At 34.1% G+C, this 19,615-nt stretch overlaps 1 protein-coding gene across 1 annotated transcript in view; it reads left to right on the top strand.

Annotated features, from left to right (window-relative positions):
- Positions 1-8,052: 8,052 nt before the first annotated feature.
- The window catches only part of LOC125102625 (60S ribosomal protein L27-like), a 33,055-nt gene continuing 21,492 nt past the window's right edge, over positions 8,053-19,615 (top strand). The window contains exons 1-3 of the mRNA XM_047733968.1: positions 8,053-8,293; positions 16,879-17,118; positions 18,447-18,574. The gene's annotated coding sequence lies outside the window, so the exon portion shown is untranslated. The remainder of the gene's footprint in view (positions 8,294-16,878; positions 17,119-18,446; positions 18,575-19,615) is intronic.

Genomic DNA, 19,615 nt, shown 5'->3' with positions numbered 1-19,615 from the left:
AAATCACATCATCATGAACTTTCCACACAAAAAGAATAAATACAAAATTCTGAAATTTACCAGATAGATGATGAGGATAGAAAGAATAGAAGGAGAAAATAGAGGTCCAAAAAACGAAAATGACGAACTCTGCTTTGAGTCAGTGGGAGTGGTGGAGGGATGCCTCTGAAGTTCTGAGGAGAAAAGATTTTGAGTTTCTGATTCTATACTCAGCCAAAATTGTCAACTCAGTGTGAAAGCTAAAGAAATATTTTCAGACATATAAAGATAGAGAAGCTTACTGTCTATGCACTTCTTGAAAAATTGTTTAAGATGTTATTTTAGTAAATTGTGGGAGAAAAACATGAAAGTAGAAGATCTAAGATCCAAGAGAATTGAACTTAGAAACCAGGGAAGGGGAAGTGTTTGCATATAAGCTGGGCAGCCAATCTAGTTCGGGTTGGAGAAGGAGACTGGTGGGGTCAGGGACAGTCTGTCTCCAGGAAAAATAAAATGAAATAAAAAGAGTTTCCATGCAATGTATTACCAGATTAAAATGATAGAAAACTCCAGAATATTGTGAAGACAGATTATTCTTTCACCAAGTGGGAAAAGAGCTGAAACTTTGGGAGAAAAAAAAAATTGTATGAGTCTGTCATGGCTAAAATACAAAATAAACTAGAATGTGCAGAGTATTAGAAAAGAAAATACACTTGATTTTGGTGCTAACAACAGTTATCTTTGAATGGCACAGGGGTTAGGGCACTGGACCTAGGAAGAAGTAGTATAATTCTAGTATGCTATTTGGTTTTGAAATTTAAATGACTTTATAGACATAGCAAAAGAGCAACACATTGAGGTTTTCAACAATTAGAATAAGCTACTAGACAAACATATGGACTATTTCACTCATCTTTACACCACCTATGTGTAAGTGACACATGACAGGTTACATGACAGAAGTACAATATATATTTATCAGACTGACTCTGAACAATGTCATTATTTCCAAAATGAAAAAAAAATCAAATTTATCAAAAAAGGCATTTTTGTTTAAATAAGGTTTTATATAGAGAAAATCTTAGAGTGATCTTAAAACATAAATAACATCACTCCAAATATAAAACATTTCAATGATATCTGTTTACACTTAGAATAAGATCTAAAACTTCTACACAAGATTCTGTATGACTGACCCTTTTTTCAACTTTAAAATACAGGTTTCATACCCCATTTTCAACACTTTTCCTACCTGAAGGTGGTTCCTTACCATTATCATTCATCCCTACCACCCTTCAACATTATTCTCCATTTCATCTCAATGTTTGTTACATCATTCATTTTACTCATTACAGGTACCACAATTTTGCTTTTTTAAGCTGGTGTTTGGTTTTCTGTTACTGCTAGAACATAGGTTCAAGAGGCAAGAATGATCTCTGTCTTGTTCATTGCTGTGTTCTTGCTCTTGGTTTATTCTGGCTCTCATATACTTGTTGATTTGCTGAATAAATGGCCTAGTCTTTCCAGGTCCCTGTGTGACTTGGGAAGGTAGAATGACATATTTGGATAGAAGAACTGAATGGAATTCTCTCAGTTATTGATCATTTAGTCTTTCGATCAGGTTAGGAACCCAAGATAGATGATCACATTTGAGGCTAAAGGCTAAACATAGTACAAGTTTTAGTACATAAGGAACTACATTCTCAGTGACATCTTAATGAATATCTTACCCATGTCTAAAATAACAACTTTGGTAAAGATCATAGATTTTGAAAGGACCTTGCTGTCTTCTGAAAAAATATTCCAAATTTGGGCTGTCTTGTATGTATAGGCGTAATACTTCAGCTTGGACAAGCTTGGGCCCGTGAAAAAGTTTCTTGGTTGTGACAGAGCATTGAATAAGCAAGGTTTTCTCATACTTGAAAAGCCAAAACAGGTTATTAGGAATGATTTATAAAATCATTAAGGAAAGGTGTGTGGGGTTCTTATAGCTGGACTCACTTTAATGAATATGAAAATCATCAGGAGGCCACTCTGACAGTATATTTCTCCTTTTATTATATCCAAAATTACTGAGAAAAAGAGTTTTAAAGAGGATAACAACAATGATCTCATTAAGTATGATACCGAAATGAATAATTAATAAAACAATAAAAACTGTCATTGAGTGTGTAAGGGATGCCAGGAACTATGCTGAGCCATCAACATACATGACTTCATTTAATTTTCCTAAAGAACCTTTGATCTCATCCCCATTTTACAGATGATACCCATGTTCAGGGACATTAAATAAGTTAACCAAAGTTACCAATTTAGTGACAGAGCCAAGCTTCAAGATTGTGATGTTATAAAGGTCAAAATCACAAGACAATGGAAAATCAAGGCAATTCAAATGAGGAAAGAGATAATCTTTTCCTAAAATATTTATTGTCTGGTCAAAATAATCTGAATTCAGAAAGATTACAGTGTTTTCCATGGTTCCAAGAGTAAAGTAGCAAATTGTATGCTAAATACATTAAAAAACAAACTGACAGAGAATTCAACAGATTTGGTAATGAATTTTATGATGGAAGATAAGAGTTTTAATAAATCCCTTTCCCTAATAGAACAAAGATTTAAAAAAAAAAAAAAAACTTGTAAAAAATGTCTTTGCTGAACAGGAGTGTCATTATTAGAATAGGACTTCATGACATTAAATGCCTTGGTAAAACCTATAAAGAGGTAACATTTGTATATGATGTACTAAAATTCAAAGACTAATAAAGGAACCACATTTTTAGTTTTACATTTTTAGTGATCAAATACTATTTTTAATGTTTACCTCATAGTAAAATCAAAAGAGTGTTTTAAGTTTCATTGTTACTTTTACAATTCAATGTAATTTGGATCATTCTGCAGTGAGTAAAGTCAGGTTCCCAAGACTCCAGTTATTTCTGGCTGTATAGTATATATATGGAAATAACCTACAATTTTATCTACCTTTTACCATGTTCCTTAGTGATGCTTCTAGGTGTCTAAAATGACTGTTTAGTATAACAGATCTCTGAACAATTAGTTATTTCAATTTTTCAATAAATAAAAGATAAGTCTTTGGTGTTATAAAATCTAGCTTCATGATAATATGCTACCTATGGGAAAGATTTGAGGGGCACATAAACATATTTTTACCAAGAATTTCCTTAAAAAGATATACCTCCCACCACACACACACCTCTGTCTCAACTATTAATCACACAACCTGGAAATCAGATTATCACTTTCAATGTCAAAACTTTCTCAAATAATATCAACTATGATTTGAAATAATGTCAGCCATGCCTACACAGGGTTTTCTGAAATAAAAAAAATAAATATATTAAAAATGCTAAGAGCTCAGCATTGATGGGGGTCAACTTTCCCTTTGGTATTCAGTTAATTGTCATATTGAGATAGATAGTATAGTATAACAGATCTCTGAACAACTATCTAAAAATATTTGGACTAAAAATGTAATGAATTATCACTATTTACATTTCTGCAATGAAATTAGTTTAGTAAATAACTTTCCTCTATGACTGCTAAGAGCTTGGCATTGATGGGGTCAACTTTCCCTTTGGTATTCAGTTAATTGTCATATTTGAGATAGAAACTGGATGGTTTTAGATGCATTGGGTTACTTAGTATATAGGAGTAAAGACTAAATGGAGAAATGATAGTTAACTGCAAATGATATAAATCTGAAGGAGGAAGAGTTGATTTGTTATATGCTGCTCAAGGCTACAGAATGAGTGCTATCAGGTTAATATTAAAGAGAAAAAAAGGTTTGGCTCAATATAAGAAGAGGTGTGATCTATTAATCTGAGTTGACCAGCAGTAGATTGTTATGCATTGACAGAAGTTAAGTTTTATCCTATGTGTCTAAGAAGAGACTAGTTGGTAATTTCTCAAAAGTGTTCTGAGAGAAATTTCTTAACTGCAGAGATTTGGTTGTGTGAAATGATTGTTAATAATCCTACTGTCGTCCCAGAAAGGACCAGAACATAGTACAAGGAAGATTTAAATAGTGTGGGCACACAGTTGTCTTCCAGCCAAGAGGAGAGACCGCACTTATTTTCCAGGGGAATTGTTCCTGATAGAGAGCAACTTGATCAGATTTATATAGATCACCAAAAAAGTTAAAACCTGACTTTGAACTCATTCCATTTATTTATTCACTCATTCACCACTTCATCAATATAACAGTATTTTTAGAGTGCCCATTATGTGAAAACACTGTGATGACAGTAAGCTTGGAAGGAATCCAGATATAGCTTGTGTACTCATGGTATCTAGAAGGAGGCCACAGTGATAAGTCAATAGAAACGGGAACAATAATGTGTTGAGGTAGGTGGATGAGAAGTCCGGGTGATTTGGGAGGGATTTGATAAGAAAGAAATGTCACAAAAACATTAGCCAATTTATTCTTTCCTCTCTCCCTTCCTCCTTCTCTCTCTCTCTCTCTTCTCTTTTTTTCCCCTTTTCCCTGTCACCCCCCTCTCTATTCTAACCTATGTCCAGTTGGGACAATAATAGTTTTCATTAGTCTTTTCTTATATACCTGCTGTCATGAGCTATTTTCCATAAACCCCAACAGAGGGTAGCTTGGCCCTTCATTTATATAGCCCCTCTTTTCCATATTATTACAGACATTTGTAGTAATATACCCTCAAGAGAGATGTGGGTAAAGTTAATTGCTCTCTTACTCAAAAAAACCCACCATAATAGAGCTTTACATAGAATACTCAATATTTACTGACTATATTAATTAATGAATAAGGGATACAAATACTTAGTATATATGTTATGTAATATTTTGTGCTCTAATGTATAGTGTCCCATTTAATGTCCTAAATAACTGAACTATTATTCTTTATATTTAATCTTTGTATAAAGTAATTTTACTATTTAAAATAGAATTTTGGGGGTGCTTGGTGGCTTAGTCAGTTAATCATCTGCCTTTGGCCCAGGTCATGATCCCAGAATCCTGGGATCAAGCCTCATGTTGGGTTCCCTACTCTCTGGGGAGTCTGCTTCTCCCTCTGCCCTTCACCCTAATCATGCTCTGTCTCTCTTGCTCTCTCTCTCAAATAAATAAATAAAAATCTTAAAGAAACAAAAAACAAAAACCACAGAATCCCAGGCTTAGCCCAGACCCACAGAGTCAGAATCTGCATTAAAAAAATAAAATAAAATGAAATAAAATTTGACCAAAATAAAGTAAATGTGTGCAGTCTTAAATTGGGAATAATTCAGTTCAAGACTTAACTCTGGTCTCAAAGGACTTTGAAACAGGTCAGAAAGTATTAAATATATTTTATAATATAGCAAAGTAGGGCTTAGGCAGAATTGTACCCCATAACAAACAGCCTTAACTGTTTGTAATCTAATTCTTTTAGCCTCAAAATCACTTATTTTTCCATAATAAAATACCTTAATGTCTATCTTTTTGTTGAGAGCTTTGTTAATTGGGATATCTGAAGAAGGAGACATAAAGGATAAACATATTCTCTCTTTTCCTAAGAATAGCACAGAATATACCTCACTGGTTTCCAAGTATGAAACAAAGCTGGCAGTCTTCAATTTTCAGTCAATCTTTAGTAGCTCAGACATTCTGTAATCTTGACAGAAATAAAATTAAAAAAAATTTATAAAGGAAAGTTGAAGGTTATACTGAGTTTTAATAAAATTCTTTTTAAAAATACATATTGCTTAGCTTTTCTGGGTTTAGTTTCCTTATTTGTAAAGAGAAGACAATTGGATTATACGGTATCTAAGTTCCTGCCAAGAGCAGGATTATTTCTCTATTATGAATAAAATTCTTATATATCCACCCCCCCAGCTATTAGTAGCTTGTATTCTTCTTCCTTTTCATCACTCTTATTGTAGACAACTTTCCAGCATGGTACATTAATATGTGATGGCTAATTGAGGTGGCTTCCAAAATACTTATAAGATTATACATCTTCCTATCTAATGGCAGTCAGTTTGTTAGCTGTTTTTAGAAATTTTGGGGGAGGAGATTTTAAAACCAAGAGTCATCAGTTATTCTACAGTGCGCTTTATATTGATGTGTCATTTTTAGGTGTTCATACTTATCTCTTTCTGAAGTGGCAAGAAATTATATTCTCTTATTTGTATCTCTGAAACATATCACCTCACAGTGAAAGACATGTTGGTGATATCTTGCTGACAGGAAGAATGGTCTATGTCAGCAGTAACAACAATGTTCTTCTTCCCTGACCCCACTATTTATCTTCTGGGTGCCACCTCTCATACCCTCATACCTTCTGCAGCCTTGCTGTGGAAATCTAAAAATGACCATTGTGTCAATTTTCTCATGTGGTGAGGATATCCAGACTGCTACACTTGTCAAGTACAGAAAATGGCACTTGCAAAAGCCCAGAAGTCGCCTCTGTTCTGATTTAGTGGTGGCCAATGACGGACTAAAACACGTGAGAACTGCTGCTTGTCCTGGGAGATATGCATTTTCTAAAGAAAGAAAACTATTTTGGAACTTCTGGATATGACATCCTTTCTTGTTCACACTCAGTAAACACATTAGCTGGGTTCGTCTGATTGTCAATTAGCAGTGCCTCTGCCAGGAAAATGGGCATCAATGCTGTTTTTAGCATTGAAAAATCCTGTGGGAGAAATGAGGAATTTAGCACATTGTAGGTATTATGATTCCTGAGCATGTGATACTATTCTCAGAACCATTATAATTAATTTTTTAATCAGAAAAAGTGATTTTGCTGTTGGATTTCAAGAGGAGTTTCTTTGGAAAAATAGTAAAATAATAAAAGCTTAGATTGAATCTACTTTCTGAGGCAAATCACATCTCACATTACTGGGCACTAGGACTGAGGAGCTCATAGGGCAAATGAGGCCAAGGTCAGCAGGCTTCAGACATCATGGGCCAAGTGCCATTTTGTAAGAAATTATTCTCTCCCTCAGTTATAATCCATGCCTCTGGCCCTGACTTGCTCTCTCACCAAGAAATAGTGTTTATTCCCAACAGAAGGGAGGCCATAAAAAAGATTATGAATGACAGTGAAAATCATCATAGTACTGAAATAAAGCAGAGAGTTAGACTAAATATGGACTTGTAGCTTCCCCATTATATTAAACTGAGCCACACAAAGTTGCTATTTTTTTAGTTGAAAAGGTTAAATGGTAGCAATTTCATATGGATTAAACTTACATTTTGTTTTTCTGACTATAATACAGGAAGGAGGATTTAGAGAATTCCATTATTCAGGCCATTGGATTCTTTTTCATGCAAACATAACTCCCTCAAGCTAAATGATCATATCTATAATATTTTAAATATAGGGTAATCTAAAATAAAATTTTAGGAGAAACAGGATGAAAAATCTATTTAAAAATATCTCTTTTATTTAAACCCAGTTAATTATAGGGGCAATATCAGGTTATTACTAGCATTTAGAGCCAGGAGGGAAGGGTTCAAAGGGTTCAGCTCTGATGCACATTACTTTCACCTTGAGCAGGTTACTTACTCCATCGTGACTCAGTTGCCTTACCTTTAAAACAGGAATGTTAATAGTACTCATCTCATAAAAATGCTGGGAGGATTAAATGAGTTAATCCACACAATACATTTTGAATTACACTCAACCAATGTTAGCTATTATAAATACAGTTACTTATAATTATTAATACCAAATGACACTGTGAAGGAAATGAATTAGATATGCACATCTGTGTTGTTTTTTTTTTTTTAAGTAGATTTTCTGTCTAGAGCAACAGAGCCCAGTACTATATTTTAGGACAGACCAGTAGTGTTGAGTAAGCTCATGTGCTTGTTGGATGATAACATTGTCAAAGATGCTGAAACATTTCACATGATGAACTTTAGAAGAGCCAAGAACTCCAGCAAGCTCTAAAGATAGATCATCAGCCTGTGTAGAATTGATCTCTTGCTGGCTTACAGATCAAAAGTGTAATGACCCTACAGTGAGCCTTTTGAGGATAAGTAAGATTGCATGAGGACAATGTTACTGACTTTGTTGGAAATGATGTTCTAACTTCTATCAAATCTTTGGTGTCTGAAATTTTGTCACACTGATTCCTGTCACCAGGAAAAAGGGGCCTACTCTCACGTAAAGAACCGTGTGAGGCTCAAGACATACGTAATAACCAAGTTTTCATTTGAACAGAATGAGAGAGAAGTTTTCAATATCCCACTAAGGATGAGATACCTGAACTAGGAGCATTCATGGTTGAATGACTGCTGAAAATACAGGGAGGCAGAAGCTGAAAGCTGGGCAGATGTAAAGTGAGATCTCATTAAAACTTTAAATTGCATTTCCCTGATGATTATTGATGTTGGGCATGTTTTCATGTGTCTGTTTTTCATCTGTATGTTTGCTTTGAAAAATATCTTTTCAGGCCCTCTGCTCATTTTTAAATGGATTACTTGCTTTATTGTTATTGAGCTGTAGAAGTTTTTTTTTATATATTTTCAATATTAACTCCTTATTAGATATATCATTTGCAAGTATCTTCTTTTATTCAGTAGGTTTTCTTGATGATTTCCTTCATTGTGCAAAAGCTTTTTATTTTGGTGTAGTCCGAGCAGTTTAATTTTGCTTAAATACAGAGAACAAACTGGTGGTTACCAGGAGGGAGAGAGGTATGGGAATGGGTGAAATAGGTGAAGGGGATTAAAGGAGTATACTTTTCTTGATGAGCACTGAGAAATGTATGGAATTGTTAAATATTGTATACTTGAAGCTAATCTAAGACTGTCTGTTAATTATACTTGAAAAAAAATCATAAATTTTTAAAAAATGCCAGGTAGAGTTATCAGAGCAGTGGGCCTCTACTATTTCCTTCTTCCACTGAACACCATGGAGGTCATGAACAAATGGCCAGGACTGCTAGAAAAATGAGTCCTCTTCATATGATGTTTAGCAGCAGATTTGAAGGGAAAGCTCCCTGGGAATTGTTTCACTCTGATTATGTTGTTAGGGAGAGTGGATGGTTGTACAAACCCCGTAACTCCCCTGCTCTCTTTCATGGTCTCAAATTTGTTTGTTCTGACACTCCCCACAACCCTGATTAACTATCCAATTACTCCTAAGTAAGTTAAAATAATTGAACATTACTAGAAAAGAAATACACCACTTAGGTAACTGGTTTCACTTTAAATTCACAGTATCTTTCAGATGGGCATTCAATACTACCTTACAGATCTATGAAATTTCCCTTTCTTTTAGGGTTTATAGAATCTGTTGTGATGAATCCTTTTCATCCTTGATTCTGGTAATTTATGTTCTTCCACCTTTTTTGTTGATCACTCGAGCTAGGGGCTTATTAATTCTGTTGACCTTTACAAAGAACTATCTTTCGGCCTTATTAATTTTCCTGCTGTTTGTTTTTATTATCTATATTATTGCCTTATGTCAACCTATTTGGGGTTTACCTTGTTCTTTTTTTTTTTTCCCTGACTTCTTAAGGAATCTCAGAACATTGATTTTTAGAGAGTCTTAAACCTTTTGTTCTCAAGACTAATTTGCATTTTTAAAAAACTATGGAAAACCCCAAAGAGTTTTTGTGAATTATAACAATTAATGTTATATATCATATAAAAGTTAAAGCAAATGTTTTATGTCAAATGGCAATAATAAACCTATTACATGTTAACAAGGTAATATTTATGAAAAATAACTTTCAAATCAAAAATATTAATGAGAAGTGGCATTACTTTAAATTTCTACAAAACTCTTAACATATAGTGTCTAGCTTTATAGAAAACAACTGGATTCTCTTTCCTGTTTTTGTATTCAGTCTATTGAAATATACTGTTTTTATTGGAGTTTATGAAGAAAATTCAGCCTCACACAAATGTATAGTTGGAAAAAAAAGGATTTATTTTAAAAGCTTCTTCAGATAAATGTGGTCATTCTCCTTTAATACTACCCCAAAACTCAACAAGTGAAGTTTTTTAAGAGTTAATTGTGTAGAATCTGAAACCATGTCTATTAACTTTTAATATTCTCTCATATTAAAATCTACTGACATACCTTGAATTTGAATGGATATTTAGATCTTTTATGTGTGTGTGTGTGTGTGTGTATGTGTGTGTGTGTGTGTACATATATAGTATATATATGTATATAGTGGTAACATCATGCTTTGGTAATCAGAAGACTCAATTCATGGAGTTATACAAATCTTCCAAAGATTAATACATTTCATTATATTATGTAAAAAACCCACTTATTAATATTATCACTGATTTCAGATAAGTCTTTCAACATCTGCTATTTGGAATTCATGAAATTCACTGTGGCATGCAACTGGTTTCTCAACATTCTCAATTTTGTATGAAAGCTTAAATTCTTTATTACTGGTAATACATAGTGTCAGTTGTTTTCCTTAAAATTACAAGCTCATTTTATTTGTATTTGACAACATGCCTTCCAAACACCCAAGTTTGATTAACCATCCCTTGTCTGTCAGTCATTATTTCAAATATGAACAGTCCCATGAAAAATGTGGCTAGGTCTTCTTACAACTCAAACAACTGCACAGGTGCTTTTCCTCTAGACTACCATTATACTTTGGTATGTAGCTGAATTGCTTTATCTGTCACACAGAACAGTGAAAAGCTGTGTGTAGCTGGGTTTAGATTTAATAAAATTAATATTTCTACTGCTTTATTAATGATATTCTTAAATGACACTGGCATTTTTTTCCCTTTGCTGTTAGTGATGGTGCAGAATATGATGGCCACTACTGGGGTTTGGTCATGCTAAGACACCAGCAATTTTCCCCACTATTTCTTTTGCACCATTGGTGCAAATGTCAACAAATTGAAAAAGACAAATAATAGCATAGCATTATTATGGAAGTAGTTTTCTTAAAGTGTCTTGGATGATCCCAGGTTTCCATGGACCATACTTTGACAATCTCTGGCCTACAGCAATAAGAATAGGTACATATGTACACATTTAATAATGCCTTTTCTACTAAAAATTAATTCTTTAATAAATAGCATATTATTTTATTTGTTAGATATTACTTTGGGGATACAATATGAGCAAGCAACAAATATCTAGAGATAATTTAAGAAGCTTTTCTTATAAACCTTAAAGTAAAATCTCTGTGTAAACTAACTTTTTGTCTATTGTTGTTTACATATGTATTTTGGACAATAGATCCCTGAAGGTAAGCTTCTTATTAGTTATTTTACACTTATTATAATGACAGTCACTGCCCTACATTATGCTATTAATGTATACCTGCACTCTGTTAAGTATTTTATATTCACTAGTTCATTTGACCCTCACAATAATGTTATGATGTGGGAATTGTTCTCTCTCTCTCATAGATAAATGCATGGTAACTCCTCAGCAAAAATATGCTGAATGCATGAACTCACTTGTCTAAGTTTCCTCTCACCTACAATCGCCTCCCTACCACCACTCAATAAACAGAGCCAAGACTCAAATCTGGCTCTCTATGAAGCCTACTCTTGTTACTTATGGAATTCTCTTAGGTATCCTGATTGAACAAATGTTCTATATTTACATCAATCAACTTAGCTAATTAGTTCTGGAATTTAATTCTTGTTTCGTTTTGGTTAGGTTTACGTGTGTGTGTGTTGTTGTGAAGTTTTGTTGTTATTGTTTGTTTTTTGTTTGTCTGTTTTTGAGGTAGAGAAGCTATCTGAGTAGTTGTCATCTGAAAAACCCTTTCTTCTGTAAGGGTCCCAAACCAATGTAAGCCAATGTATCCATGACATAACCCCAGATAGAAAAAAATTTCCTTTAATAACTATATCAGCGCACCTTCCAGCTTACTTCTCTAATCATCCCAACTGATTATGTGGCTTAGTAAATATGTTTAATAAAAATGATTAAGGATTTTTAAATTTTTATTTTTATAACTAGAAGTTCATTGCAAAAATTTTTATTAATCTTTCCCTTTTTTTCCCCTTCTATTAGCTTATCGATACTTTGTGCTGGGCTTTTCGAAACTTTCCCAGATACTGTCAACACCAGTGAAGGACGTTTAGAATAGATTTAGAAAATGTTTTTGTCAGAGGCCTAAACATACTTGCTAGTGTTGGGGGGAAATGCCATTAAAAAATTTTTTTTTAAGATTTTATTTATATATTTGACAGAGAGAGAGAGAGAGAACACAAGTAGGCAGAGAGGCAGGCAGAGAGAGAGGAAGAAGCAGTCTCCCCACTGAGCAGAGTGCCTGATGTGGGGCTGGATCCCAGGACTCTGAGATCATGACCTGAGCCAAAGGCAGAGGCTTAACCAACTGAGCCACCCAGGTGCCCCTAAAATTGTTTTGACAGGATGCGTGGGTGGCTCAGTGGGCTAAAGCCTCTGCCTTTGGCTCAGGTCATGATCTCAGGGTCCTGGGATGGAGCCCACATCAGGCTCTCTGTTCAGCAGGGAGCCTGCTTGCCCTCATCCCCCACCCTGCCTGCCTCTCTGCCTACTTGTGATCTCTGTCTGTTAAATAAACTCTTTGAAAAAATTGAAAAAAAATTGTTTTGACTTTTGGAGTACTTAAGGTTCATAGGGAGAAATTACTCAAAACATGCTGATAAAAATAAGGTTTTATCCTAAAAACCCGAAAACCCTTTAGTAATATATATATTTTTTTTTCCTCTTCTCCTTTTCCATGTGGGGGAAAAAAACCCCACACACTTTAATAAGTACTTTATCTTTTCTTCTTTCTTCTGATCAAAGTCCAAGACAGTTACAAAGAAATACTCCTCCCCAAATAAAAGAGCACAATTCTCAAAGAAGAGAACATAAAGCTTGAAATCCTTATATCTCTCAGTAGTCTGAAATTTATTTGAAATATAATATGATAATGTGATTGAAAATTCAAACTACTAAAACTAGTGATACTCCAACATTCCTGAATACCTAACTTTGGCATTTGGCTGGTTCCTATTTCAATTAAAAAAAATACTAGTTCAATTTCCTTGACCGAGGCTTCACAAAGACTTAAGGTTTAAGTGTTTTTCCAGCACATCTTTACTATGATATTTAACAAGCTAAAAATATAGTTCATTGTTGGGAAATAAATTAGGAAGAAGTCACATAAAAGTTGTTTGAAGTCTGAAAAATGTGGTACTTTTGAGCCCATCAGAGAAAAAGTGACATTTTTTACTGGCCCATGAAAGCTTCTGGTAGCTTAAGTCTGTTTCTTGTTATTTTGACCCCATTATTTTTTAAGGTATTTTCCTTTACTCTTCTTTCCCCTTCTGAAATGGATTACTACAGACATTACCTGTCTTAAAACAGTATTACAGTCCTCATGCGTGGGGGTATTAAAGGCTGACAAAATTCTGAAGTTTATGGCATAGCTTATTCTAAGTATTCTTCACCAAGAAGGCATTAAAATCCTTAGCACTTTGAATATAAAGAATTGTATTTCCTTCCTTGTGATTGATCACATTCCTATTTGCCATTGAGGAGTATATTGTTTTCACGTGTCAGCCAAAAAAAAAGAAAAAATCCCTGATGTATATAAGATTTATCTTACAGTTGTCATCCTTTTGGAAAATTTAAAACTTATAAGTAAAATCAATGTGAACATAAATCAAACCCAAGCATTTTAAACAGGTTTGCTTTTTCAGGATTATTAGTTTTTTAAAGGAAAATTGGCTTAATGATGAATTAAAACAACTCTAATTTACAGATTTTCAATCTGTTTATCAAAGTTGCTCATGCTGATCCTACACTCCCTACTGGTCACTATTTAATTTCTTCTAAGGTCATCAGTGGGCCTTTGTGGGAGAGGCTTTATTTTTATATTTTATAATATGTTTTTATTTTCTACAGGAACTGTTTTCTCAAAAGATTTCCATGTTTGATACATATACTTCCTAGAGTTTTATAATTGTGTTAAGATTTTTCCCTTTATGTGCTTCAGTATATATATTTTTTAATCAGAAGGTTAAATACATGGCCAGAATTTAAAAGTCTACAACCATTTAATTGACCCTATCCAAGTCAACTTTTCTCTACTGTGTAAATAAACACCCTCATTCTGCATTTCACTTTGATATTAGGCATAAGGAGTCAGTATGGCTAATGTAGTGTGAAAGCAAGTATATTCAAAATAAATGAAAAAAAATTCTTAGCCTGGAGAATATTTGTTTATCAACATTCATCAAGATATGTAATGCAACTCAACTTAAATATAACCCAAGTTATTTTAGTAGCATCTTTTTGTCTGAACTTAAACAGCCATCAGGGCACAGATAGTTCTCCAATCTCTAGTTAGTGAATCAGAATCATTAAGATACAGAGCTTTCACTTGCCTTAGAAAATGCATCAAAGATTCATTTCACCGTACAGGAAGACCTCTGGACTTTAACCAAAAATATAATATGTATAGCTATTCTAAACAGGAATTAAATTAATCCAAAATGGAAGAAATGTTTTAATTTTATGTTTTAAAGTTACATGAGGACTAAGGAAATAAATGGGAAAAGACAAAAGAAGTTATTCTTTATTCTGACTTCTATACCTTACTTACTATTGCCAGTAAAACTACACCAAAAACATACTTACTCGGAATCTGGGACTATATAAATGAAATTAGTTTTGTATTAGTTAGAAAACAGACTAATCTGATATAACAAATATGCAAATAATATAGTGGCTCAGACACAAGGGAGATTTAGTTCATCCTCACTTAATCGTTCAAAGCTAGGTGGAAGAAACAATAGGTAGTTGGTTCTGCCCCAGTGGATCATCCAGGAACCCAGTTTTGTTTTGTTTTGTTTTTTATCTTGCTCTATCACTTTCTATCATGTTGGCCTTACCCATGTGGTAGAAGCTGGCTCATATCTAAGTGTGTTCTAGACAGAGTGTGTGGTCTAAGAGAACAAACACTTGGAGGTGAGAATGGGAATAAAGACTGGGCCAATATGATATAAGAGTATATGGATATAAAGGGACATATGAATAGGAAGAGAAAGGGAAGTGAGAGATTATGAACCACTTTAGAAAAAGGTTTTAGAGCAGAATTCTAAAAATAGGGTGATCTCATTAAATAATGGACAAAGAAGACACTTTGGCACTTATCTTGAAAATTGAGTCAGGATGTAATAGCATGGAAGGTGAGATGTCTAGAAAGGAAGATAGTGACATTTTAATGGTAACTTTGTACATCATGAATCACTAACTCAGTATTAATGATGTGCAGTGACATAAGGATGAATAGCTACTTTCTAATCACCAGGGTGCCATGTGGAATTCCACTGAGAAGAAAAGAGCAGTGTGGACATGGATACAGTTACATTGCTTATTGTGGAATTTCTGAGGGGCATGTTATTTTCTAGGGATCTAGAAGAAGAAAGGGCTGGGAAAGGAAGTACTCAGGCCCTCACAATTAATAAGACTGAGTAGACAATGATCCTATAGAGCAGAGATTACCAAACTTTTTTTCTGTGAAGGGCCAGATAATGAATATTTTAGGATTTGTGTGCCACACAGTTTCTGTCACAACCATTTGGTTCTGCCAGTCAGAGCAAAAGTAGCCATGGGCAAAATAGAAAGAAATGAGCATAGTTGTGTTCCAATAAAACTTTATTTACAAATAAAAAGTGGAGGGCTGGATTAGACCCCCAGGCAATACTTTATTGGCCTCTGTTCTAAAGCAATAAAATGGGAGTAATTAGGTAAATTAGGCAAAGTTCTCTTGAATTGTAAGTTTGTAAAAGGTTATAAATGTTATACTCTACTAGATACAAACTGAAGAGATGGAAATAATGTAGGAATAGAATGAACAATAATATTTACCAGGCAAAGAAGATATGATGCCCTTAGAAGGTGCAGATACTTTGGAGTAAAAGAGGATAAATGTTATTTTCATTATATATAAATATTACTTCCTCTCTAAATATTTCAATTCTCAAACAGTACTGATAAACCACTGTAAGTTGTATCCAAAAAACTACAAAATATTAAAAGTATATTTAAAATAATTTTAAAAAACATGAACAAATGAATAGCTATTGAATATTTCTTTCCTTTTTAAAAAGATTTTATTTATTCATTTGACACAGAGAGAGAGAAAGATAGATCACAAGCAGGGGGAGAGTGAGGGGGAGAGAAGAGACTCCCCACCAAGCAGGGAGCCAGACTGGGGACTTGATCCCAGGACCCTGGGGTCATGACCTGAGCCAAAGGTAGACACTTAACCATATAAGCCACCTAGGTGCCCCTGAAAACTTCATTCTAAGAGTTTCTTGTCTTCTTCCTTCCTTCCTTCCTCCCTCCTTCCCTCCCTTCCTTCCTTCCTTCTTTTCTTTCTTTCCATAATTAATTTAATCTGTCACTCCAAAAAAAACTCATCTGGCATAGAAAAACTGAATCTAAATCTCATACCAGACTTTGAAAATATCTTCATTAATATAAAAAGTTTATCAAGAAAAGGTATAGAATTTGAAGTAGAATAACAACTGAAAATTATTATTCCTTTTAAAGGATTTTAAACACTAAATATTATCATTGTTTAGACAACATTATAGAACTTGTAAAGAGTATAAAATAAATGCTATTTTAAAATATCGCATTAGGGGTGCCTGGGTGGCTCAGTCGTTAAGTGTCTGCCTTAGGCTCAGGTCATGATCCCAGGGTCCTGGGATCCAGCCCTGCATCTGGCTTCCTGCTGGAGGAGGGGAGCCTGCTTTTCCCTCTCCCACTCCCCCTGCTTGTGTTCTCTCTCTCGCTATGTCTCTCTCTGTCAAATAAATAAAATCTTTAAAAAAATAATAAAATAAAATATTACATTATAAAAATGTTACTTTTTTGGGCTTGAGGCCCAAATAATATTTTATAGTATAAGATGTAACACCACCTCTTTTTCTCTCAGGTAATGAAGGTCGCCAGAAATAATGCCTTCACTATTTTGGAAATTGATGGTCAAGTGAATAATAGCAGTTATCTCAATCAACGCTTCACTTTAGGCTGAAAAAGGCAAAAAGTTCTCCATTTGTAAAAGAATATGCTTGCGTGAAGGTCCTGCCTGGGTGTGTTAACCATTTGGATTCTGCAACTCCTGGGCATACAGCACTTTGGGTCAAATTTGCTGCTTCTAACCAGTGGCTTCATGGTAAGCCTCTCTCTATCTAGTGTTATTATATCTAATCAATTAAGAGCCAGTTTGGAGATCTTCAAAAAGCTGAATGGCATTCTGTGATGATGCCCTACACTTGAGGCACTTTATAGTTTATAAATGTTTTAATTGAAATGATTGATTTTCAGGTTTCTCACCACCCATTAAGGTAGACAAGGCAAAGATTGTGGTTCTTACTTTTAAAACGAGAAAATAGACTCTAAGAGGTGAAGCAAACTGCAGTCCACAACTATTAAGAAAGAGCTGAAAGAAGGACAAAATCTCTAAGTTTTCTGAGACTGCTTAGTTAGTCCACTTCTGTTTTAAGCCTGTCGACATTTGCACTCTAATATTTCCAAAGCCCATGTCCTCTTTTTACTTCCCACCAAGAACATTGAGATGAACTTTATGTAGTTACCAGGGAAAGAATATCACAACTAAACACATCATAAAGCAAAACAACAACTACACAAAGCTACCATTACAGACACCTATTAGCCAAGAAACCAGAGTTCTTGGCCTTCTAACTCTGCATATTAACTATGTGTCCTTGGACAAATCAGACAACCCATTGGCACACAGCTCCCTTATCAGGTGAAATGATTGTGTAAGATCCTTCCTACACATACAACTCTGAACTATTAATAAAGGAATCCACATTCTTAAAAAAAATCTTGCTATGTTGCTCTCTCTTAAAATTGCTGGAATGAACTTCAGACTGCAGTATTACAGCTGCCAATTTTTTTTTAACAGTTTGGACTGTGTAGCACTAACTTAAGTTCACCTGTGGGAATAGAGTTGGAGGCAATACACCATCTCAGCTTGCTCTGTTTGCATTTTCAAAACCACTAAGGGAAGTGAGGCTGAAACTGGTTTTGGAAAAATATAGAAACCCTATATCAATCTTGACAAGAAAGATAACTATATGCCATATTAATGACTTTTGATCATATTAGCAATTTCCTATTGCATTGTTTTGAGATTCAGTTATGTTGGCACAAAATAAAAAACAATATGGTTACAATTTAATCTATTAAGATTCTCCAACATGGGACACAGGTGCATGCTATTTGAATGTATTTAATACACTTTAAAATTTACATACTTGACAAATTACAGGCTTGATTAGACTGACCTCAATAGGAGTGTCTGGCTAATCTGCGTTTCTGAATCTCTCCTGAGAGCCATCTTGCCTCTCTTCTCTTCATTTATTACCAGGCCCTCACTGTAGCTTGATGAATTTCCAAAGATAAAATCATCATTCTCACAATCGACAACATCAATCCATGCCTTTTATTTATTCTCTCCTCTTCTCCTATTTTCAGAACTTTAAAAAGATGATTATAAAGGACACATATTTCTCAAGAGTATCCAGCACTGTTGCCCACAAACATATCTTTGGACCCAGCAGACAGGCCTGTGGTCAGTGCCTTTTTTGCCTTTCCTTTATAAGGTAAGGTCATCCAGTTCAATTCAGAGGCTACATGCTGAACTGCTATTTCTCTAATTCCAGAAAGTAGCTTGCCATCCAAACACATAATTAAAGAGGGCAAAAGCATGTGTTCCAGAATGGTGATGCAATGTTTCAGGGAAGAGTCTGTTGGTAAAATCAGTAGCACACCCACCTAGCCACTACCATATTTGTCTAACAGATGCTATTTTTCTTACTTTGTGAACATTTAAGGTCAAGTCTATTAATTGTTTCTATAAATATAGTTTGAGTCCAAGATTTGTCCATATCGAAATTAATCATACATACTCTAATGAAAACAAAATGTGTCAGTTTCCATGGTGTAAAGAACTTGCCAACGACCTTTATCAGTTTATTAAATCTCTCTTTGCTTTAGAATTCTGGACTGTAACCTGTAAAATAGAATGCACAACTCCTACTTTCTTTACAGGAAATCATAATTTAAAAATTTTTTAAAAATCTTAAGCATCTTAGGAAAAGTTCTCTACAAATGTATGGTATCTTCCCACTAAATCATTGTAGTTTGTCAATTCTAGCAGTTAACTTTTTTCTGTTTAAATTAGATCTTTAGAAATTTAAGTTTCTAAAGTGCTTCATTTAAAAAAATGTGTTGACAATTTCCACTACTAATCACTTTTCTTCTTAAAATATATCTGTTGAATTTATAAAAGAACAATAGAGATCAGTAATCAGAAATGTGCAAGAAAATTTTGTCTTCTTTGTAGTTTAGTAGGGAGTATATTTTAATTCCTTAGCATAATTTTATTTATTGTGGAAACCAAAAATAATTTTTTACCAAGGAACTTTTAAAACCAATTACTGATGCACACATGAAATACTGTCTATCTTCCCTTTGCCCCCACATACAAATGCTATGTCTCTTTCCTGGAAAGTATAGCATACAGAGGGAAAATAGAAATATAGAAAAAAATGGAAATGGAAATATTTAATGCACTTCATAATTACAGGGTTACATTAGTTTTACTAGTAAACTCTTTTTCAGTTCTGACCCCAAAGGAAAGC

This window comes from Lutra lutra, chromosome 6 (assembly GCF_902655055.1).
Source record: "Lutra lutra chromosome 6, mLutLut1.2, whole genome shotgun sequence".
NCBI lineage: Eukaryota > Metazoa > Chordata > Mammalia > Carnivora > Mustelidae > Lutra > Lutra lutra.
The sequence above is the reverse complement of the archived record's forward strand: the minus strand, read 5'-3'. Positions and strand labels throughout refer to the sequence as shown.